General features: G+C 39.8%; 2 non-coding genes across 2 annotated transcripts; one reads left to right on the forward strand and one right to left on the reverse strand.

Annotated features, from left to right (window-relative positions):
- The first annotated feature begins 2,041 nt into the window (after positions 1–2,041).
- On the forward strand, positions 2,042–2,125 carry TRNAL-CAG (transfer RNA leucine (anticodon CAG)). Its single transcript has one exon. It is a non-coding gene; the product is annotated as a tRNA-Leu (tRNA).
- A 596-nt stretch (positions 2,126–2,721) lies between these two features.
- TRNAL-CAG (transfer RNA leucine (anticodon CAG)) lies at positions 2,722–2,805 on the reverse strand. The gene has a single exon. It is a non-coding gene; the product is annotated as a tRNA-Leu (tRNA).
- Between the last annotated feature and the right edge of the window lie 22,907 nt (positions 2,806–25,712).

A 25,712-nucleotide genomic window follows, 5' to 3' on the forward strand; every position in this document is an offset into this window, starting at 1 on the left:
AATATTTATTTCAACAATAACCCTTATTACGAACGATAAAGGAATAAAATTTCTCCCTAGTTAAAAAAAAATTCCTTCGACTGTTTAAAGAAACCCTGAGTTTTTTTACGGTCTTATTTATTATTCCCTAAACATTATCCTGGGAAAGATCTTAAGCTCTTATACGAATAAGCAGAATCAGAAGAATAAATCGTGATCCTAATTTCATCCTTGATGTATTTAAGAAAACGGTACCCTTTTTTTCCAAAAAAAAATTCATCAATGAAAATTTCGATTAAATTTCGTATGCTTAAACACAATACGTTCATGCAGTGTATTTTTAGTCATTAATGACTGGGGAGTCTGTGCCTATAGCAACCACTCCGAGGGTTTTAATAAAGAGCTCCCCCATCCCCCTAGACGTCCATAGAAACAGGATGTATGTTGGTCACGCGAGGGAGATTCAGGGGGAGGCTTGCTTGGGGGCAGCCCCGTGTGAATCCAGACGTAACAATGGCCGGTGACGCACGCACTCTTGTGACGCTAACGGCGGCTCAGTGCGCCAGCATCCGAAAATATATCCAGCACAAAGGGAGATGGAAAACAAAATCTTTACGCAGGATCGTGGTCCTGAGATGAAACAGTTCTCTTTCAAAACGTTTGCGCCAAAAGCACTGTTTGGGCGAATCCTCTTTTTCTTTACCGTCGCACCAATCAGCTAAAAAGCCTGTTTTGGAACGGAAAAAAACGAAAATCATGGTATAATTAGTGACAGTTATATGGATATGGACCCAACAGCTAAGTTCATTTGCGCCATTACGGGGGGTTAGTCGGTAATAGGAGTAGAATTTCTACATGTTACAATACATTAGCGGATCATCAAATAAAATTAACAAAAATAATGAAAATTACTAATTTCTATTTTTTTTACCTTACCTTTTTACTCAAAGAGTGGAAGTTTTTGAAATGACGTCCTTAAATACTGAATCTGATGACCATATTTCATGTGGAGGCAAAAAAATTCGTGTATTTTTACACAGTTTTTTTGTTAAAATTTTAAAGTATCATTTTGTGGAAAAACAAGTGATATCCATCATTATTTATGAGGCAAGTGATCCATATACTACCAAGTAACGCTTAAAACTATCTATTATTTCATGTCAGTAATTCCTTCGGTGCCCATAAGCTTTCAACATTGATGAAAATAACACAAGTGATCCCTTATTGCGTAACAGTGTACTTATTGGTAATGAAACGAGCAAGTTTCATCTCTTTCAACAGCGTTTGAGACAAACAGCCCTCGGTTGTGGTTTCAGCAAGTTCTGAATCTTTTTGATCGAAAAAATGGTTTAGAGCCTTTTGTTGCCAAATTAAAAACGATAATTAGGATAACATTGTACATCTATTGCCATTTATTAAGTTGCTGTAGAATATTTCTAATGGCCATGTATGAAGTTTTTAGGATCCAAGGGAGAAAACGCCTATTCAGAAAATGGCAAAGGCCCAGAGAATATTGCCTTGATTTATAAAAAGTTACTACGAGAAACGGTATTTTTTTAGCATTTTTTAGCACCCTGCTAGCCACTGCTAGTGTGTTTGGCAGGGGTTGAATACACAGCTTAACGTGTATGCTGGATGATTTCGGCCGGGGGCACAATGACTTACGGAGAAGAGAATCAGACAGGTCTTAAAACCCTGAGAAAAGAGAAGGGTACCTGAGTTTTCCTACGACTGAGAAGGAATTATTATGGCCCAAGAATGCACATCATGCAAACAATAAGTGAGGAAGGATAGGCGTATAGTATTTTATGTTAATTGCAATTAATTTGGGTTAACAGAAAACACAAATCTGATCAAGGTACATATTGAAATCCATATTATGTTCCCTTTTTTTAATAGAACTAGCAGAGGATTGAATGAAATTGGCGCGACAGTTATTAAAGAACCTCAAAAGCAACGAAAATATAAAATGTTTACCTGTTCATTATCTCTCGAAAACAACCCTCACAACGGATATTTTCCATTTAAAATTAAATTTTCTATGTCAAGCAATTTTCACAACGTCAGGATGGCCGAGCGGTCCAAGGCGCTGCGTTCAGGTCGCAGTCCGGTTCTCCGGGCGTGGGTTCGAATCCCACTTCTGACAGTTGTTTTTTTTTCTTATCTTACATAACTCTAAGGTGGTGTAAGCACAAGCACTGCAAGGAGGAGCGTGTTGCACATCTAATATTGAGTTGACGCAAAGGTTGCCATGCGGTTTAAAAGTGTTTTCTCTTCGTATTTATCATTATTATTATTACCAAAGGTCTTTCTAAAGTCAACGCACACTTTTTTGTGTGATCAATGTTTATTATACTATTTCCTTTCCTTATCTTCCAATGGAACCAATAACAATTCAGAAGTTAACTTAACGTTACGTCTAAGATACATTGAAAATGAGAATATAACTCTTCATTTTATTAAATGAATGGAACCTGAGATTTTTGTTTCCAATTCAGCCTTGCGCATTTCCAGATCTTCGGTCACACATGCACCGCACACACTGGGACATACACCGCAATCATGAGTTAGATTCTTATTTGTACGTTGATAAACATTTTGTAGAGGACTACGAAGAGAAAACACTTTTAAACCGCATGATAACCTTTGCGTCAACTCAATATTAGATGTTCAACATGCTCCTCCTTACGCTGTTTGTGCTTACACCACCTTAGAGTAACGTAAGTTAAGCAAAAAAAAGACTGTCAGAAGTGGGATTCGAACCCACGCCCGGAGAACCGGACTGCGACCTGAACGCAGCGCCTTGGACCGCTCGGCCATCCTGACATGGTTCTTATATCGTCTTCTTCTGAAACAAACTAAAATTACTAAAACGATTAATTTACAATCCTTCACGGTAGTTCAAGGCAGGAGGTGTTGTGTCTTTCGCCAATGGGTTATTTGGTAATTTTTATAATTGCTGGAAGCTTTTTTTCATGCTCTTCATATTTTCGTAGCTTTTCTTTTGCTGTGACCACGATTTTCAATCAGGAGAAGAAGTATTCCTTGTACTGTTTTCGTTCTGCCATCAATCCTTCCTAATACCGCTTTAGCCTACACATGTAATGCGTGGTTAGCACATGCCATCTTCTATGCCATCATCGAAAAATTAAGTTTTTTATTAACCAATGTTTGAGTTCGTTTTTTTGTTATCTTTATTTTTGCGGCATCTCACATGCCAAACTTTTCAATTACAGAGTATGGAATAGATCTTCTTCAATTGCGATTTCTTATGAGCAGCGCAACTTTTCTCCTAATGCGATTTATTTCATTACATTTTCTATTTCAACGTGGAAGGTCCGAAATACGCGACATTTAATCATAGTGAGATCTAATTAAGGTAGAATCACAGCTGCCTACGGGTATATTTTTAACTATATTAGGTTTTCAAACAATGTTCGTGCGTTGAAGTTAAATTAAAGCCATGGCGCACTAACTGAAGTACATCACGCCCTACTGGGACCATCAGATATACGTGAATCGTTTTCAGTGCATCCGTGAATAATGACCCTCATCTCAAGTCGCCGAGTTTTTTGAACGCGTTAGTTCCACGCGTCTGGCAAAAGTATGAGTTTATAATGCCCTCACCCCCTCCCCCCCTCCCTTTGTCAAGGGAGTCTTTATAGAGATGTGGGCAGACGACGTGGCGACGTCACGCGTGGCGATCCATCCCCCCCCCACTCCCTTGTATAGCTGCTCTCCAACGCTGTCTGCGAGAATATAATACGATAGTCAGAGGGGTTGGGATAAGGGTTGCCGACAGTTCATTTGAGAAAATTTCGCTGACTAGTACCTTTGTCATTATGAAGATAAATAGCAAACGAATTTCCCTCTGCTCGATATTTTTTTCCGGCTCGAATCAAGCTGTTAAACTCGTGATATGGAAGGTTATTTATCACGCCTGTACATCTTTGAAGAACACATAAACATATATCCCATATGTATTTCAACATGTCTATATGTATAGACCCATGAATATATATTTTAATATACGCACTTATAAATATGTATATATATACATATAATATTAATTATATAATTTAATATGATAGTTTGCTAGTGCCAATTCGGGTCTGTAAGGGTGTTGGGGAATCGTCGCGATGTCGTCGCAGAAGGTCTTCGCAAGCAGGTACTAGACTCTGCTCTTGACTCTACTAGTTAGACTATACTAGGCTAGACTGAATGAAAATAAATCTATGTCAAAGATACCAATCGATTGGCTTTGCATCCGACGTAGAAAATAGAATTCAGGATGGACGAAGATTGGAGGACTTCGTAATGTGATCATGGAGTAGAATGGTGAAAATAAAATGGACGGAAAGGAAAGCCAAGGACGAAGTTCTTGGCATGGGAGGAAAGGAGGTTGTTGAGAGAAATTCGAAGAAGGTAAAGGGAAGTGGATGGAGGCAGGAGATGCCGAAAGAGGCAATGGGATGCTGAAGACGTCAATCTATTGGAGAATCCTGGGGAAGCGATGTAGAGGGAGGAAATGGATTGGCATTTTGAATAGAAAATTAAAGGAGATAGAATGGAGGAAATGTTGAGCTAAGGAATGAGTTGTTGTAATATGCAGTATGGCGTGTAAATGTAGTGTAAAGCTAACGCAGGGCTTGAGAATGTAGCAGTGTGCGGAGAACTAGGGTACATAATAAATCAACCGTATGTCTGTGGACTATTTTCCAAAATAAAGAAAATATCCCAACCTGAGTAAAGGTGCAAAAAGCTAAGACTGCCAAATAATAATACATATACTATATAAATAATTAATGCATTTCAGGGTTTTCGAGACCGTGAAATTGAGCTGTGACATTCTTGCCAATAACAGTGATAAATTTTTTGCGAAGGTGGAGAATTGACGTTGAGACAAGTAAGTGGACTTTGTACATTAAGTAACAAAATTTTAAATGCGTATCGATGTTTACGCGGCGCGGAGTCATGAACCTAGTTTCGAAAGGAGAGCAAGGCGAGTAACGTGTAAAAAAAATTTTCCAAATGGCGTTTATGCTCCTTGATGAATGGAGGAGGAAAAACCCCACATGCTCCAGCGCCTTTGGCAACTTGAAAGGGTTTTGCAACGAGAGCTAAAGTAAGCGAGAACAGATCACCCGTAGTTTTGTGCCAAACTTTAAAATGCTTGAGCCAAATTACGGATGTGGTACGTAAGGCCGTTCCTCAAATGATGATGCCAACGGAAAGTTTCTAATACATTTCGGAGATGGATGATGTCACAATGATTCACTGACAATTCTTCACGTTGGTTTCTTTTAATATTTAAGTTCCTCTCACATTCTCCAAATAAACATTGGTGTATTTGCGTGGGCATATCATTTGAATATTCGCGGAATTTTCAAAAAAATTTCCAACTTATAAGTAGGTGTGAGACTAGATTGCCTCACAGATTACCACTTTCTGCTCGAATTAAGACGTTATTAAAGATTTAATTGCCACAACCGGGTCAACTGTTTATTTCTCGGATATGTGAACATGAAAGTTCTAAAACTTGGATGCAATAAAATTTGTTTTTAATTTAAAATTCACGATTTTGCCTCTCAAACAAGTAAAAACATCCCCCGCTTTCATATTTGAACCCAAACTGTTTATTCCTGATTTCATTCACCCCTAAAATATCTCCCTCTATTCGATGTTATTAGCGTTTCAAATTAAATTTTTTTCCCCAGAGAAAAACTTTGGACCTCATTTCTCCTTTATACACCTGGGAAGGGAATATTAGGAGCAGAGCAGAAATCTTTGAGTGTATAGGGAACGCCTTTTCAGATTTATTAACAATTGTTTTGCATCTACATATTCACCGAGGTCCAACGCGACGGAGTGTGGCAGGGGATGTTAGTTCACTAGCCATTTTACTTCTTCATACCTTCCATAAGCGAATAGCGATCCCCAAACCTCCCGAAAGGGCATGTGGAAATGAGGGTGACCAGATATCATTCTCCTGGATGAAGCAGACTATACCGGAAATGTGTGGACAAGCTAACAAAAAAATAGGATTTACCAGAGGAGTACTGGGTAAATGTGATTAAAAGGTCAAAGATAAATGTTATCTTTCGCTGCTTCAGCCTCATTTAGAGTATGCCGCAAGTATATGGGAACCTCACGTATTTGGATTGATCACCGCACGCAGCGTAGAGGAGCTAGATTTGTACAACGTTTCCACTATAAACTGAGTAGAGTATCCAAAATATTGGAGCATCAAGCTGGGAATCAATCACGAAGCGAAGGTTAAATTACAGATTGAAGCTCTAGTATAAATTGGAAGGTGTCTTTCGCAGTGACGTTGAAAATGTATTATTACCCCCATCGTACGACGCTAGGAGATATCATGCTAATAAAATCATAGAGATTAAGTGTAGAACAGATAGATTCAAGATGTCAATTTTCCATGAAATATGTGTGATCAAAATAACGTTGTCCGGCCGCGGTAGGGTCATGTTTGGGTAAAATTATTCTGGTGTGTATTCACCCCCTGCCACACACCCTAGCAGTGACTTGCAGGATGCTAAATAACAAATATAATATTAAATTATCATGCAGCATCCGTTATAAACGTTATAAATATCTGTTCTAGTAACTACTCCATTCAGTACGCTAAGAGAACAAATAAAGAAATCCATTGAGAAGGTCGTACGCACATTCAAAGCCGTCACTAATTACCAGTTAGCCTTCTACTCGTGCAGGATAGACATTTCACGAATACATTAAACGCTCTGAACGTTTATCCTCACGCCACCCGGGACAAGAGTGCATGAAGTGAGGCGTTTGGACGAAGACAGTCATTAAGTGACTCGAGGGGGAGTTTAATTTAATTTAACTCGGTGTTTCCCCGTTGCGTCGCTTCCGGTAGTAATACTCGACAAGACGTAATGCTTTGAAACTATCAGTTTGGTAGTCTTATCTCTCGTTTTTTCGCCGACAAATTTTATTGAATACAAATTACGTCGAAGAATGTTATCCGATGAAACACACTCAATTTGGATATCATTTACACCGTCAGTCAGCGTCAATGAACTTAATCTTTATATAGCAAAAGTAAATCGCTGTATTCTGCCGAGGAGGAATATTAAATCCGAATATGGAGTCGCAGCTTGTTTATCATTTATGTGAGCTAAACTGACAGGATCTGAATTGCTTCCTGTTCAAACACCCCTGGAAAATTTTACGTCGAGCGCAATGGATTGCCATGAATACAATCATCCAATGCACGCTTTGGAAATCCTTTGTATGCCGTCTGTTGCAGGACGCTGCTTTATGAGAAGGAACAGGGTGTCAGTCTATAGTGAGATGTTACAGCAAGGTGTTTCTCACCTACTGGATAAGGTCTTGCGATTTGAAATAAGCTATAAAATACTCTTGCAGCAAACGAGAGTAATTGCGGAGGAGAGAATACTTTCATGGAAGAATAATTTTTAAACACTTTTTAGTTTAACATATTGCTTTTAGTTTTTAAATACAATGACATTTCATCCATAAGGCAAAATCGAGTAGCATCGAATGTAACCGATTTTATCGAATGAACGCATCGCTCATTGCATAGTATCACGAATATCGAGTAATTTCGACCAAACCTACTTTATCAAGTATATACAATGTCTAGTTGTAGGAATAATTCAACCCTAAGGTACATCGAACATACGGTTAATATCGACAGTTACGTCCATATGGTATATATATATATATATATATATATATATATATATATATATATATATGGTATCCATATATATATATATATATATAGTATACATTTATATATATATATATGGTATATATTACGGCATATTTATCGCCCACATTATAAGTATTTCGGGTCTTAGAATAACCAACAGCAAAACTGGTTGATATGAAAACATACTTCGAAATTGCAGGGCCTATATCGTCATATCGTAGAGCCCCTGTGCTGGTGGACCATCCACTCGTCTCTCTTCCATAAGAAAGGACCACCGTCCCCTCCATATTCCTCTTCCGTTGTGAACATACCCTCTCCCCCCTCGCAGTTACCATCGTTCTCTCTCTCACTTTAATGGCACAACTGTCCCGACTGCGAACGTAATCCCTCTCATCCCCCTCTCGTCCCGCATGGTTGGTCGTGACTCACCTTCCAATTCACGTCCCGCTCCCTCTTCGGCTATCCACCAAGGCCCTTCCGGTGACCAACTAGACGTGCAGTCTCACCCTACCCTCACTGTACCCGCACAAAAAATAAAAATATAGAGATATATGCATATATATAAATATATGTATAAAATTCTCTGAGACCTTTTTCAGGTCAGAGCCTGACTTGAAGGCCTGGCAGAGCCTGGCTTTAATACAGGGTCGCACCCAAAAGTGGTAGGACTGATTTTCTCTGGCGCGAACGGAGCGGTGGAGGGAGGTATGCCTGGCAGGGTAAGGTGGAGGGGGCTCTTAGCAACAGACCGATACCAACCTCAGTCGCCTGCGGGCTGTCGTTGAGTGAGGACACCGTTTTTAGTGAAGCAAGTTTTTTGTCCGCGTCGAAAAACAAAATGAATCTGAATTTAGAGCAACGTTATTCCGTGAAGTTTTGTGCGAAACTCGGGAAGACGGCAACTCAGACCCTCGATATGATCAAGCAGGCTTATGGGGACACTGCCTTAAGCCGTTCCACAGTATTTGAGTGGCACAAGTTGTTTAAAGAGGGTAGGGAGCTCGCTGAAGACGACCATCGCTCCGGGCGGCCGTCGACGGCAAGAACCGACACGAATGTGGACAGAGTGAGGACATTGCTGAACACAGACCGACGCTTAACCAGTGAAGAAATTGCAGACCAGTTGGGTCTGTCTGCATCCAACGTCCAACGCATTATTTCACAGGATTTGGCCATGCGCAAGGTGTGCGCCAAGATGGTGCCGAAAATTCTGCCATGGCGCGCTCGTCGTCAGACAGCTCCTCGCCAAATACGGCGTTGCCACGTTGCCGCACACCCCCTATTCTCCCGATCTGGCACCACCGGACTTCTTCTTCTTCCCCCTGATGAAAAGACAGCTCAAGGGACGACGTTTTGACTCGATAAAGGCCGTTCAAGAGGCTTCGACGAGGGTCATCAACGGCATCCCCAAAGAAAATTTCCACGGCGTACGGGGAATGGGAGCAACGTTATACTAAGTGCGTAATAGCTCAAGGAGCATACTTTGAAGATTATTTAGTCGATGTAAGTATATCGTCAATAAAATTCTTGTAAAAAAATCAGTCCTACCACTTTTGGGTGCGACCCTGTATTCCGGTCTTTAGACTGGAAGCTTAAAATTTCTGAAATGTTTCTTTCAGATGTTCTCCATTTTATTTTTGTGTCCTATTGTGCCGTCCAAAGGTTATCTTGCTCTACATCATTGATATATGTATATGCATATATATATATATATATATATATATATATATATATATATATATATATATATACGAGAGCAATATAATATTTGGACGGAACAATAGAACACCTAAATAAAATAGAGAACATATAAAAGGACACATTTTAGAAAGTTTAAGCTTCCAGCCTATTCTGAGGAACGGAAGATTAAAACCTTCTCATCAGGTCATACTCTGACCTGAAGGTCTCAGAGAATGTAACATACATAGAGGGTGCGGCGCTTAAATCCGGACAAGCAGGCGTTTCCTCAAATAAGGTTTCCTCGGTGGATTGGCCAAACCTTCCCCAGACTTCTCTGAAGCAGTATACTAATATGCAATATCGTACACAGTCGATCTGGGGTACCCGAAAAATCGAACTATTTGGAAATATAACGCCCAGCGCGAACACGTTCGATAATAGTGGCTCTTCGATTGTACTCCCCACATATACGTAACATCTCGGCCATTTTGAGGTAATGACTGTTAACTAGATGCCCATAGCTTTCAAGAACGCCAATCGCAACCTCCAGTGGAGCTACGATCTGTAGGGAAATTCAAAATGAAAGATGAGAGATGAGCGCCGCACCCCGTATGTGTGTGTTTATACACAAACCTCCATGTTTAAAAATGCTTTCAGGCTCTCTTGTCTCCTTCCTTTTGACTTTTCTTACCCTTAACTTCCGTGTGTGTGTGTCCTTCGTCCCCACTCTCTCAACCCCCATTCCTCCCCTCTCCTTCGCCTTTTCCCCTCAGACTAACAGTTCGCCAATGACCGCTATTCGAGAGAGAAGTTTTCCCTCGCGCTCTCATTAAAGCCCTACCATATCTCCATATACCCTGATCCCGCCCCACTCCCCACGCCATAAAATTCACACACACACACACAATTACGTACACCATGCTCTATTGCTCTCGCCGATTCTTCCTTCATAACATTTTCCTCCTCCATGACCCGGTCTTTTTCCTCATCTTCCTTTTACCCAGGGCATCGTTTCAGTTCCCCTTTCCGGCACTTAAGTTGTAATAACCAGGAAAAACTTTGTGAAAACTCCGCTTGTTTAAAAAAAATATCCCATTAAAATTAAAAAAAAAATATATAACGTATATGTATAGAGTGAACGAGAGAGATAAGTAGTCTTAAACACTTGGCGAAAACGTCCGATTAAAAAAAAACGGACGGAAATGCGATATCACTTTCGAGGATTGTCCCTTTTCTACACATGCAACTTAAATTCCGAAGCGAGAAAATTTTTTTAATGGGAATCATAGAACTTTAAAATTTAAATACGCCTGGAACCTTGGACACACATAAAAAATATCACGAAGTCATTTGGAAAAAAAATCGCATTTTATAACCAATAAACCGTCTCATAGATTCTTTAATTCAGAAATTTCAGCCATTGCAGTACTGAAGAGAGTATCTAGGAACTAAACGTAGCGTTTAAAATCGTTTTGTTTTTTATTCCTCATTTGAATACTTAATTGAGTATTAACCTCGGGGGGGGGATTGAAATGTTTCGGCGACTAACGTACTGGCTTTTCACCCAGACGATCCCAGGTTTGAATCCCAGAGGATATTTTTCAGTGGTATCCCGGTCCTTACTTGAGGTCCTTGGAGGAGGGCACTTTGAGTGAGTACGCCTTCCGTCGGATGGGACGTTGAGCTGCGGACCCCTTGGCACATTTCGTTACGAGTAGGCTAATGCCGACGCCTGGTTTCTCTCCACCCTTCATCATTTCCAGCCAGTCCCTAATGGCACGAATTACCTCGGCAGATGGTCGCCTTCCCTAAAACTACAACAATTATTCTCGCGAAGTGCGAAAATCACACGAAGGTCATGGTTTCCTCCAATGGCTGATGATTCCCCGCAATGGAGGGCTGAATCCATTCCGATGGACCTAGTCCTCGACTAGATGTGTCCATATTTTGAAGGAAACTCGACCCTCTGAAATTCAAACAAATGAACTCAAAAATAGATATATTTTCCTCGGAAAGCCTTTAAGGTTGAATCTTTAAGAAAAATGTAATTAATAATCACCTAATATTCGAAATTATATTTACTTGCGCTAGGAAATGGACTGAAAAATCGGATTTTTGATTCGTTGAATGCGTAATCCTCTGAACGTAAACGCATGAAATATGGGTAAGAAGAGGCAGAAGTTAGCCTGCTCGGCAGAAGCAGGTGTTCTAGGTTGAGGGAGATTTATCAATCGACTATTAGGGAAGAGATTTATTTGACCCCGGCTTACCTTTTAAGTGGAAATTTTCTTTTGGCCGTATTCAGATACGGGCTGTTAAAAATTCTAGGACATTTTAAAACCACGTTTATAATTTAAAAAAAAATAAAAATTTTTGAATGCATTGTTGATACCCTTGCCTAATATTTGTTTCACTTAACGGTTTTTTCACCTAGTCGAAGGCCTCTAAGTAAAAAATGAAACGGGTATATGCGAGTTGGTGATTACATTTTATGACGATGATATCCATCCCACTAATCACCTAAAATATTTTCTCAATTATTGCGCTTTCATTCATCTAATTTTCTCAGACATTTGATATGAATCAAAACTTTCAAAAGTAGTTTTTACCCTCGATCCAAATATATTTGCGCCTTATTGTAAAGCTGTATTTGATGGGGAAGTTTAGAGGAACTTGAATTCGAATATACACATGTATGTGATAAAATCAGCAATAAAACAGTAATACTAGATGTCAAATTAGAATTAAAAATATATCAGATAGTAAAATTGATTGAATTGAGCTCATACGGATGATAGTGTTGAATAAATGAAAAACTTCAATAGCCATAAACAGTTAACCTTTCAAAACAAACAAAAATTCTCCCTCCCCCAGTAACGTACGCTCAAAGTTTGTGCTAAGCTTCCCCTTCACTTCTTCCTCCTCTTCACCAACGGTCGGTTTCTCGATCGTGCTGCTCCACTTTACAACATACCTAATCTTCTCAAACTCCTAAACTGTCAGTTCAGTCTATTGGCTCCCGTCCCTTTGATCCACCCCCCACATTCCACACTACATATTCTTCGGATGCCCTCAACCCGTTCTCACTTCAACTTGTGTTGTCGTGATGATTCACCTTCAGAACGCTGAAGAAGGCTACTCTGTGGCCGAAACACGCGTATTCGTATTCACCTTTCTCATCTCCCCTTTCCTTATTTACCCTTTACCCCATCCTTCGACTTGTGGCGTTAGCCAACTAAATCTCATTTGTACTTAGTTTTGAAAGGTAAACTGTTTATGGCTATTGGAGTTTTTCATCTATTCAATTTACGATTGTGTTTTTCAATTTGCTTAATATTAAACGTAATTCTGAAAAAGTGCTATGGTAACAATTTCATCCATAAGCATTGTAATCAACCCGAAGGTTTGGTAGATGATGGTAAAGTTCACCCAGTATTAATTTTGAATTCACACATCGAAAAATCACATAGCTTGGGTAGAGCTGAGGGTTCCCAGAGAGGCTTGCCCGGGAATCGAATCCGGGCCCCTCCGGTCAGTAGTCCAAGGCTATACCCCCTGGACTACTGTAACTATGAAATTTGTTCAATGTTACAATATAATTTAATGTACAATGTAATTTTATCCTTATTGCTGTTCAGTTTTGCGTACAACATTCGTATTTTTGTCGGTTTTCTTTAAAAGTGAACTTTTAAAGAAATAATTCAAGACGATCGAATTATACGGTAGCAGTTTACCAATAAATTGATGCAATTGTAAAGTCAACTTTTTAGAGAAACATTTCTAAACATTCGAATTTTGCAACGGTTGTTTACACATTACGAAACTTATGTTTGCCTGACGGCATAAATCGCTATGCACGTTTTTAATTGTTACAAAGGTTTCGTTTCGAAGGTAATGAAAATGTAATTTTCCGCGCCGTTCCCATTGGTCAGAGTGGGATCAAACCATTAGAAGTAGGTGAGTGAGGGTCTGAGCTTTGCCGCGAAACCGGTCTCAGTGCTCTCCAAGCTGTGTAAGCGACAGAACGTCAGTTACTGTAAACCTCTGCGCGCCGACCGTGTCCCGAAAAAAATGAAATCGTTGGAATTTGTATTAAGCTAGGGAAAGAAAGCGGCAGTTCAATTTTTGCTCCTCATCGCAGTTGCTGAATTGAAATCTTAATTCTGAGTGAAACGTACGCTGTCATCGGTGTGTGACAAAAAATATTTATCAAAAATATCGTTTTTCCGATCTAAAGAATTTCCATAAAAGTTTATCCAAATCGAAAGTTACCCATGCTACTTCAGGAATTTTTACCTTTTTTTATGAAAAATACTCCGTACAATCTCGACGTTATGTTTCCCCAAACAAACGATAAGAAATTTACTTTCAGATTTATGTTTTATTTAGATTGAGATTTGCAAACTGAAAAAACTTCCTAACAACAGCGAACCATTTCTCTGGGCAAAATTGAAATTAATTAAAACAAGCTGCCTGAGGATAACCAGAAATTAGGATAATTTTCAGAGATTGTTCTACCCGAAGCTGAGGCGGCTTCGTTAAAAGTCCCTCCCATATCAAAATATGGAAATCGCATTTTCAAGTGGTGAGGGCACGGATGTTGCGGGCTACGAGATCGTATTCCACAACTCGTGGATCACCTTTAAGCATAACTGCAGATAGGATATGATATTTATTTTATAGGATTTGATATTTATTTGATATTTTGATGCTTTAGTTCTCTGAAAGCCACCGCTAGGGTGTGTGGCAGGGGGTGAATACACACCAGGCTGATTTGGACCCGGATATGACCCTACCGCGGTTGAACAATATCATTCTGAACCCTTGTTATCCGTGGAAATTAAATCATTTTAAATCTATCCATTCTCCACTCAATCTCTCTAATTTTATTAGCATGATATATCCAACCGTATCATGATGGGGGTAATGATACATTTTCAACATCATTGCTAAAGAGACGCCCTTCCAATTTTTGCGAGAGATTTAATCTGTAATTTAACCTTTGCTCCCTTAGTGATTCCCAGCCTAGCTCCTCTGATGCACTTTCCTCAAATAAAACATAATCCTCTGATAATGTATTTTGGATGCGCTACTAAGTGGCTATTTTATGAAGCGGATTTATCTCAAAAGCTTAGCTAGTTTATAATGACGGCCGGGTTGGGATTCATTAACGGACATAAAGGTGATGATATTAAAAATCCATTATCAACTACGCTGCTCTATTTCTGGAGAGATTATGAGAGTAAAATTAGAGAGATAACTTGTAAATCCTAAGGATTTAAACGGTGAATAAGAAATCGGAATAAATGCCAACTAAGGAGCTCTGGAAACAGTATTTAATAGTCGATCGATTTATCTTTTTTCCAGTTCTATTTTTTTAAAAATGCATTAATCAACCCGAAGTTCATTTTGATAGGTGAACAATTAGACATTACCTAATACTAAACCAAACGACTTGTGAAATTCACACATTTAAGATAGTAAGGGGGGAGGCAGATCCTTTTCCTGTGCCAATTATAGGGTTCCAGGAAAATATGGTTGACCCGAAACGTCTCACAGCCTGGGTAAAGCCAAGGGTGCCCAGAGGTGTCATCGGCAATCGACGATGGGCTCTTCGGTCTACAGTCCAACGCTCTACCCAATGGACGCCATACGTACTATGTCTTTATTCTATCAAAATCTCAATGCATTAAAAAGTTCCCCTAACAGCTCATCTCGCAAGCCAAGACTAGTACTTTAATACTAAAAAATGCATTTCATGCGAAGTGGGTGGCTTAAAATTATAACCAATTCTTGTCATCATGTTCTTAGTATCATACACTTTTCCCGCAAACTTAGGTCAATTTTATGTATTGTCCCCCCTGATCTAGTTCATTCACTTTGGAGTCAATGTCGTTAACGTAAGGCAGGAATAGAAGAGGGCCAATGACACTTCCCTGGGGAACACCTGAAGTAACTTCTACTGCATTTGAGCGAACTCCATTTATCACTACTCTTTCTCCCAGATTATTCAAAAAGTCTTTAATCCAACCCCGGATATTTCTATCTATGCAATATGATTCTAGCTTTGCGAGTAGTTTACTATGAGGTACTTGGTCTAAGGCTTTCATAAAATCTATAAAAACCGCGTCCACTGGAAATCGCTCCCTCCCAAATTGAAGATAACATCGAAAGGGCAATTTTCTCACGGCATCTATCCTTTCGGAAATCGTGCTGATTTTTGAAAAATAAATCCTGACTATCGAGGTGTCTTACAATCAAACTAGCAAGTATACACGTATGTTCCATGACCTTGAATGAAATTGATGTGGGGGAAATTGGTCTGTAATTTCTCGGTTCCTCCTTTTCTACGTTTTGAAATATTGATGTGACGGTAGGCGTTTTGCTATTTCTGTGAACCATGTGATCTACAAGTGACTTCTAAAATATGATTTCTAAAAACGGTGCGATTTACGACGATAGATCCTTAAATATACGAGCAGATATTTCATCGGGCCCGGAGGATTTATTAGGCTAAACATTTTTCAGCAAACGTTCTATTCCTTTATGTGAGATCTTGGGTATCGTTTTACCGGCAAGATTTTATGTAAGCTATCGGATGCATTCGGTGAGACATTGGAGAAGACGCTCTGAAAGAAGGATTTTAATAAGTTAGTCTTTTCCAAACTGCTGGTTACTCTTTCCCCTCTATCGTTTTTGAGTGAATTAACTGCTGACTTGTTTCTCCGAACCTCTCTGACGTACGACCAAAATAATTTCGGATTTTCTTTCAAAATTTCCACTAATCTTTTCCTTTTGAATTTCGTTATTTCTTTCGCAAATTTCTTCTTGGTATTCTCCCTAGATAATCTTGTAATCATAAGTGATGTAATTCCTTTAATGAAAGGAAATGTGATAGAAAGAAAGTCAGAATTAGTCTTGGGTAAACATAACAGTTTCAGGTATAACTTTGTGGAATTCCTTCATTATGAGGGTAAAAATAAACTTTACTCTTCAAGAACAAAGATTTAATTATTCACGACCATGGTTTCGTTGCTAAGCATCATCATCGTCTGGTGTGCTCCTCACTGGACGGATGATGCGTAACATCGAAACCATGGTCGTGAAATATTAAATCTTTATTGCTGAAGTGTAAAGTTTCTTTTACCCTCATTAGTCTGATGTGTATTCACCCCCTGCCACTCACCCTAGCGGTGGCTTTCAAGGTTCTATAATAATATCAATATCCTTTGATTGATTGATTTAGCATTTTCGTTCCATTTGATTAACATTGAGGCATATCATTGTGCGCTCTCTTGTTGGGCACTATGTGGACATTTTATGATTTAACAGGATTCAATTCACGTCTTAAACAAAATTCCCGTCGACTTAAGAAACGAATCGATACGAAAATGTCTAATGAATGAAAGAAACTTTGCGTTCGTCGCATTCCCAATGCGTGTCGTCGTCCTTGGTTTCAGCACCGTTCTCTGGACGTAGTCTAGGTAATCACATCGAAATCGCGGTTTATAATACATTATCTTGTGGATAATTAGGTAGAATATTTTATTCATATCAATAAACTCTCGCAAAATTAAGCCAAATTCCATAATTGACGTATCTTTATTGGATTATGCCTTTAGTTCGGGACAAGACGGTGTCCATTACGAGGCACAACTTCCTGTGTGTGCCCAGGGACGTCGGCTTGACCATGACGGGTGTCGTCTCCCCCTAAATTTCTTGACCCCACTAGCCTGCGAATTAAGTGGCTCCCACTCTCCGGCCTTTCCTCTCCTGCCCTCTACGGCCCAGGACCACCCTTCGAACTACTGGCCTGCAGTGGGCGGCCCTACCCGACCTCGGGTCCGTTTCACCGCCGTTTAAGAGGTCGCATGGCTGGATGCTTTCCCTAACCTCGTGTATTTTGTTGTCAAAACCCTTCCCGCATGGCCGCATTAGAATGCCATCAAATAATCTAGTGCTATTCACAGTATTCCTTGCTCCGCTTTGTCTGTTTTTAAGTGTTCCCTTCCATCCCTAGTCCTTCTCTGTATAGGGGCTACCTGCAGCATTGGGTCATATTCCCTGCCTCTGTCCTTGGGGGAGGAGACCGTTGTACGTTGCATGCCCATGTGGTAGTGGAATTTCGCCTTCTTACTTTTCTAATTCTAGCTTGCATGCTAATTGGATAAATTTTTACTGCATCCTAAGGTGCATTTTTTTATTATAAGATAGCATATGTATTTGAATGCGTGTAAAATGAAAGGATTTTTGCATGGATGTATACGCCACTGTGGGTGTAGATTTGCATGCATGTGTTGATTTTGCATGTGGCATTGTTCCATTTTACGGGTGATGACCTAAGACCCCCCGCCACACTCCCTTGCGGAGGCTTGCGGGATATCTTGTAGATTTAGATGTTTCAAGTAAAAAAAACTTCGTTTCTCCGGCAATTAACTTTTCCTTATGCTTCCTCTACGCCTTGTATCACAAAGTGGAGAATCAGGCAAGCGAGAAAGGAGAAGGAATAGAATGGTCATGTAGGATGAAGCTTTGTATGCAGAATTGAAGAGCGGTTACAGGTGTTTTAGTGTCGGATGTCAGGCCGTGTTTCGTTATGAGTGTGCGCATGTATATCTTTGAACTGTTCTTTAGGTTGTCTGTGTCCATCATAAAACTGGCTTAAACGGTATAATACGATTATTGATAATAATAACAAATAACTTGTTTTATATTCCGTTCATTAAACTAGGGCTTAATTAAGATTGCGCCCTTTTTACTGATGCTGTTATGTTTTTCCAAATTGTAAAGGAGAATATTAGTAGAATAACTTATAGGCACATTCTTTATTTAATAGGAGTTTTAAAAAACATGCGCTTTCCCTAGTGAATTTAACGTTAGCACCTTATTGCAATAAAAAATTGAGTAAAAAATATGCATTCGCGACATCCCCCCTAGCCAACGCAAGAGCTTTGGTTATTAGGTTATAGCTGGAGTTAGATATTAGTTTAGCTTAGAGGTAGGTTAGGGGGTGGTGTTTGGTAGCCAGCAAAGCAAGCAAAAATATTAGTTTAAACATGCATTAGAATATATGATAGCAAGTTATAAAAAAACACTCGTTCCTCTACATACGTCAAAATTTATGTAATAGTACAGCATATAAAATAAAGTTTAGGTCAGATAGATTCAATGTCATTTTTTCCACGATCGATAGGGAATCAGAATAACATTTTCCGACCGCGGTAGGGGTTAAAATATTTGGGTTAAAATTATTCTAGTGTGTAATCACCCCATCCCACACACCCTAGCGGTGCCTTGCAGTCAACTGAAATATTTTTATAAAACTACACACATGAAAACAACATGTAGAAAGGTGAAAAGACTTTTGAATTATTTGAAAATTATTAAAGTAGTTGATTTTATCGTGATTACTTAAGAAGTGCCTTGAAGTGCATGTGTCCGGAACTGTCTAGAAGATAACTGAACATCATCATCAGTATTTCAGTCCTAAGATTGGTTTACTGCAGCCCTCCATTCTTCCCTATTTAGTGTTGATTCCCTCACCCTCTGATAGGTTCCCTGTTTTACGTCCTTCTTAATTTGCCCTGTGTACTTGTCTCTTGGCTTTCCTTGCGGGATGTTTCCTTCTAGTATGTGTCTAACTAATCCTTTGTGCCTCAAGGTAAGTCCAAATCAATCTAGTTCTTCTTTGCCGCATAGTTCTCCGCATGGTCCTATCCTCTTCTGCTCTTATAAATATACTTCATCGTTCCTTATTTTGTCTGTCCATTTAATCTTCAGCATTCCCCTCCAGCACCATGTTTCACAGGCTTCTATTCTATGCTGGTCCACTTTTCCAATGTTCCAAGTCTCGGAACCATAGAGTGCCATGCTCCACACGTAAGTCTTGACGGATTGCTTCCTTATTTGCACTCTTATGCTCTTTGAACGTAGTAATTTCCCTTTCTCAAGGAACGTCTTCTTTGCTTGGACTATTTTTCGCTTGATGTCGGTCGAGCTTCTTTTATCCCAAGTTATACTGCTGCCCACGTAGATGAAGGATTCCACTTGCTCTCGCTTCACCCCTCGAATCGTGATATCTGCATTCAGCTTCTCTCTTTCACACACACAAGGATTTTCTTTTTCTTCTTGTTGATGCTCAAATTATATTCCCGAAGTACTTGGTCCATAGTATAGCAGGTTTGCTTGCAGGTCCTCTCGCGTCTCTGCTACTACTGCGATGTCGTATGCGAGCCGTAGCATATTAATTTCTTCGCCATATACGTTGACTCCTTCGAAGAACAACAACTTATGGTCTAAAAATTCACATGTAATTACGTTTGGAGCCGTATTTTTTCCAAGTATTGCCGGCCTAAAATAGTAGGTAGGCAATCTATATACCATAGTATATTCTTCTTTAATGTCGAATGAAACGCGTTTTAAAGAAACAGAAACCTCTTTCTCTTTTCTACAACCCCGACTGTTCGTTAGATTTGTTTCTCACCAAATATGCCTCCGTTGCATTAATTATTAATTTCCCACGAAATGGCCAACTTAAAGTCTGATAGAAAATTTTATTTTACTTCTCTTGCATCAAGTGCTGGAGTTATGAAAGAGAAATGAAATAACGTTCCGGCGACACCTCGATTGGCGAAAATATTCATTTCCGCGGACGTCCGAAGTACTCTCATACTAAAAGGAGACGTAGGAAATGGTACTAAAAGAGATGAAAAAAAAGGGGTATTCAGTTCTAATAATAGGAATCGCGGGGAACGAGATGATGAAAGATTCCAACTCCTCTGATATCGACGAACAGCCGAGAGAGAGAGAGTGAGAGAGAAGAGACAGAGGGGATTCCAATTCGAGATTGCATAGACCTTTTGTTTTCACTTTGTTTCCGTCTCGTTTCTCGTCATAAATCCACGACTTAAAGTGAGAGAATGGGTTCGTTGAAAGTTCTACTTGTTTATTTTCATTCCACGCTTTTGATTCCCGCCAGTTTGCAGCTCTCGCGTGCCCCGGGAATGATGTTTAAACATACAGACTTTTCGAGGAAAGAGATGATGGCTATGGAAGAGAGAGATTCTGTTGAAAGGAGAAACTACAAGGTATTGATGATTCTCCTTCGGAGAAAGGAGGAGGAAGTAAGTAGTGGCGGTGAAGGATCTCTTTATTTGAGGGCGCGCACTCGAGTTCATCCGATGCAGTCTCCACCACCTCAGACGGGATTTAAGCATAACAGCGGCAACAATAAAATCTGTTCGTAATATCTCTTTCATCCTGGTGTCTCATTCTCCAAGCCGTTTCTTTCTATTCGATATTCCTCCGAAGGGAGAAGTTGAATGAAGATATCACCCACCCTTCCAGGGTTGAAACTAGAGCAAGTGGAATCCTTCTTATACCTGGGTATCAGAATAATATGGGATGGAAGAAGTTCCACCGACATCAAGCGGTTAATAGTCCAAGCTAAGAACGAATTCATGAAGAAGAGGCAATTAAAATGTTCAAAGAACCTAAGACTGGAAACAAGGAAGCCATTCGTCAAGACTTCCGCGTGGAGCATGGCGCTCTATGGTTCCGAGACTTGGAATATTGGAAAAGTGGACCAGCGAAGAAAGGAAGTTTTTGAAACATGGTGCTGAAGGAGAAGATGCTGGAGATTAAATGGGCAGACAAAGTAAAGGAACGAGGAAGTATATAGAGGAGCAGAAGAAGATAGGACCATATGGAGAACTCTACGGCAAAGAAGAAATAGATGGATTGGACATTAGGCACAATGGATTGAGTAGGAATATGATAGAGGGGAAAATAGAAGAGAAGATTCCACAAGGAAGACCAAGAGACATGGACATAGGACAAACTCAGAAGGGCGTAAAACAGAGAGGGTATCAAGGATTGAGGGAAATGACAATAAATAGAGAAGAATGGAGGGCTGCAGTAAACCAATCCTAGGATTGAAATACTGATGATTATGATTCCTCCGAAAACCCCCCGCGAGTTTTACGGCGGAAGCGGACGTCAATATCTGGCAGTATATTTCCTCAAATGTATCTTCGGATTAACGTTCCCGAAAACTATGTTCGTCTCAAACAATAATTCCGAACATTTCTGATCGTAAGGCTTAAAGACATGGAGTATTTTTACTCGCAAATGTTGTGTCAGCGCGATCAGGTCATTTTTCTTAGATATGTGGGAACGGACAGTATTTTTCGATTAAATCTGTTTTCAGTCTTAACTTTGTGGAAATATTTTATCAATGAAGTAAAAACACTCAAAATGTATACTTTCACCAATTGTAATAGATACGACGTTTCAACGCATCGGCGTCATCTTCAGTTATTTTTTTAAAATATATCTTTTGATACATTAGTGCCCTCCATACCACCGCTAGGGTGTGTGGCAGGGGGTGAATACAAACCAGACTAATTTGGACCCGGCTACGACCCTACCGCTGTCGGACAATGTTTTTCTGATCCCTTATCGTTCGTGAAAAACATCTCATCTTAAATTTATCTGTTACACATCAGAACCATTTCACAATGGGGAGGGGAAGAGCTAGATTTGAGAGCTAGATTTGTGAAACGTTGTACTGATAAACTTAATTGTGGATCCAAAATATTAGATTATCAAAGCCTTAGAATCACTCACTCAGGGAAGGTTAAATGATATATTAAATCTCTTGCATTAATTGAGAGGATATCTTTAGCAGTGAGGTTGAAAATGTATTATTATTAGACCCATCATACTACGGAAGGAGAGATGATGTACACAGCAGCTATACCAGATGGCCTTAATGATGTACAACTTTGGTACGACACTTGGCAATTAGAATTAAACTTAAAAAAGTGTGTAGTTATACATTTTTAGGAAAAGAGCAATTCCCACCTGATCGCCTACTGCATTGGGAACACCGAAATAGAATGCGTGTTCTCCATTAAATGCCTAGGCGTTACCCTCACTCACGATCTCTCCTGGGTGAAACACATGCGGAGAATTTGTGTATAAGCTAATAAAAAAATAGCTTTTATTTGGGTGCCCAGAGGTGTCACCAAGAATTGTACTACGGCACAACCTGCATAGTATACTCTCTGTACTACCGGCCATTTATTAATTCATTACGCGCTTGTAAATAAAATGATTAAAAATCGATTCCCAACCGAAAAATAAAACGTTATTTGGATGACTCATCATTGTTTTGGACTTCAATAACTCCTGTGCTGCTCTTGAACTCTTTGGGATTTGAATGTGTGAAAGGGGAGAAAGATTTAAACAATATGGTTTGGATGCACTGTCTTTGTGGTGAAATTTCTCATCAAGATTGTTATTCATTGGTAACAGTGTTGAACGATGCGTTCTCGCAATCGTGTATATATTTTTTGAAGCTCCTAAATGCTCGCGTTGGCGAACGTTAAAGAGATGAAAAGATTCGCCATGGAGTTTGACCGGAGAGAAAGAGGCGAGGGAGGAATGCGTCATGCCGCGTCATGCGAAACCGCCCGGCAAATCCACTTAGATGTCCGTGCGCAAGCCCGCGGCAGCTGGATGAGCGGTATTTATTCTTTTATTTTTTCCGCTCTCCCTCTTTCATCGAGGCCTTGAAAGTGATTTTCCGTTTTGTTGCGATGATTCATTCAAAAGGTTCTCTTCACATCGCGTTCAAATGGCCGACGAGGTGGGAAGGTATCAAGCGCTATTTAACAGGCAACAGCTCTGGTCGATGGAATATTAAAAGAAAGCAAATACGTAAATATACAGGTATGAATAAAAAAAGAAAGAAATAATTAAACAAGCAAATAAAAATGCAGCAATATATATATATATATATATATATATATATATATATATATATATATATATATATAATATATGTATATATATAAACACACACACATACTGCTTCAATGATCATGTCTTCGCGCCGTACATAACCACGCTCCTCATTCAATTTTTGACGAGCCTTTTCTTCACCCATTTTTCCTGCCTCCTTGAGATTTCTCACAGTATGCCATCTCCCCGCCCACCATACCTAGTACTTCCTCATTTGTTTTCCTTTCGGTCCATTTCAACTTCTCCATCCTTCTCCACACCCACATTTCAAAAGCATCCAACCTAATTCTATGATCCTGCTACAATGACCATGTTTCTGCGCCGAACATAACTACGCTCCATATCAAACTTTAACGAGTATTCCCTTAACATACTTGTTCAACGTCTCTGTCTCCAACTCCCTCATCCTAGTGAAAGCCTCTTTGCCTAGAGCAATTCTTCTCCATACGTTCTTACGACTTTGACCGTGTTGGCCTAAAGCACTACCGAGATACGTAAACTGTTCTACCTGCTCTAGTTTTTGCCCTCGTATTTTAATGTTTAGCTTAGCCTTTTTCTTTCTAGAAAATCGCATAACCTTTGTTTTATTAATATTGATTCTCATCCCATACCTGTCGCACTGAATCTCCAATTCACTCAGCAATGCTTGCAACCCTTTGGCTGACTGGCAAACTAAAGCTTGGTCATCGGCAAACCTAACTGATTTTACGTATTCCCCGCCCACTTTCATTCCTACCTCCAGCTCCTCCCATGCCTATTATGTTTGATTTGTTTACATTGTTTATTATCCCATACCATCAAAACCCTTTTTTAGATGTTATATTTGACTCGCGAATAACAATAAGCCTAATATACGCATGATGACTAATTTACGCATATACCTCCAATTATTGTTTTCACACCTGTTTTAAGCAATGGTAATGAATCACGATAGCCTGCTGGTCTACTTCCGAGTGTAAGTTCCTAGGATCCTTGGCCCCAGTACTCCACTTGACTCCGCAATCCCCCTTGAGCCTAACCGGTACCCTTACCCTCAATGACCGCCTTCGGTCCCAAGCCCAACTATATTGCCCCTCGCTCCTTTGAACCTAGTCTGATCCCCTTGACCCCACTACTGGAGCCTTCGCCAAACACGTGGGCACGCTGAGTGCGGCCTACGCGGTTTCCCACTACTTGTGGCATGCACGGTTGCTCTCCGAGTAATTCTAATCCTTGCCTCCCTCCTCGGGGAATTGCCACCCAGCTTGTATGTCTACTTCTTATTGTTAACCAATATTTCCGCAAGCGATACCGAATATTTTCCATTATTTCCTTTTGCTATATCGAGCAGCATATTATTGCATCGATACAAGCGAATAGATTTTTGGCAATCTCTGACAAATATTGTGACCTTCATTTCGAATAAGGGAGCGGTCCCTTAGTTTTCAAGAATAAATTATGTCATTACCACTTTCAGAGTCCGCACAATAAGTATCGGGACTGGTTCCAAAAAATCAAATTTTATCGCAATTACGAGTATCATTACAATTACTAAATCATGCCCGGAGGCGACTGAACTAAAGTGCGCCTGAGTGGTGGGGGACCCCTCTACTGAGCCAACTGGTCGGACCCCCATCCATCTATCCTACACTTAATCATTCTAATTTTAATGACATGATATCTCCTACCGAAAGACGCCGATCAAAAGTGGTGGCTGGTGGCACATACCCATCATGGCTCAATATCTCGCTCGGTGCTCCACAGGGCTCAATTCCGGGGCCAATGCCATTCCCATTGTACATTAATGACATTTCTTCATCTCTTCAATACTCCAAATATCACCTGTATGCAGACGATCTCCAGATATATCTAAGTGCCACAACCTTCATCACAACCTTCCTCTCGTCATACAACAAATTAATGCTATCCTCAATAGCATAACAAGATGGAGTACGCAAAATTGCGTCTTAATTCGAATAAAACGCAAACCACAGTTTCCGAATTCGAATAAAACGCAACCATTCGATAGCCTTAACTGGTAACATCTCTAGCTGTACTTCAACCACTCAACTTGTATCTTCAAGGCAAACTCATTCCATTTAAGAATGTTGTTACAAATCTAGGTATCCTTATGGATGTAAAATTTATCATGGTCTTCATAAGTTATTGAAATTTGCAGCACTATCAATTAATTCATCCACTCCCTTAGGAAATGTCAGGATGTTATGGCCATTTCATAAAAAAAACAGATAGTTTCTTCTATCATTATTCTCCTCATGCCTCATTAATGGCTATCAGACAATAATCCACGTTTTCTTCTTTCCATTCGTGTCCTATGCATTTTCCTTTTCCTTTATCCTTCTGCTATCCTTTCCTGTAGAATATGTATTCTACAATGTAGAATATTATATAGAATTATAACATTTACATAGAAAAAACATTACACACCGCCTCTCCTGTAACTTCTGCCCTGCCTTCTACGTGGGCGAATGCACGACCGCACTTTCCCTCCGCATGAATAACCACCGTTATTCCACCAAATCTCCCA

The sequence above is a fragment of the Hetaerina americana genome, unplaced genomic scaffold (genome assembly GCF_022747635.1).
Source record: "Hetaerina americana unplaced genomic scaffold, ioHetAmer1.1.p SCAF_88, whole genome shotgun sequence".
NCBI lineage: Eukaryota > Metazoa > Arthropoda > Insecta > Odonata > Calopterygidae > Hetaerina > Hetaerina americana.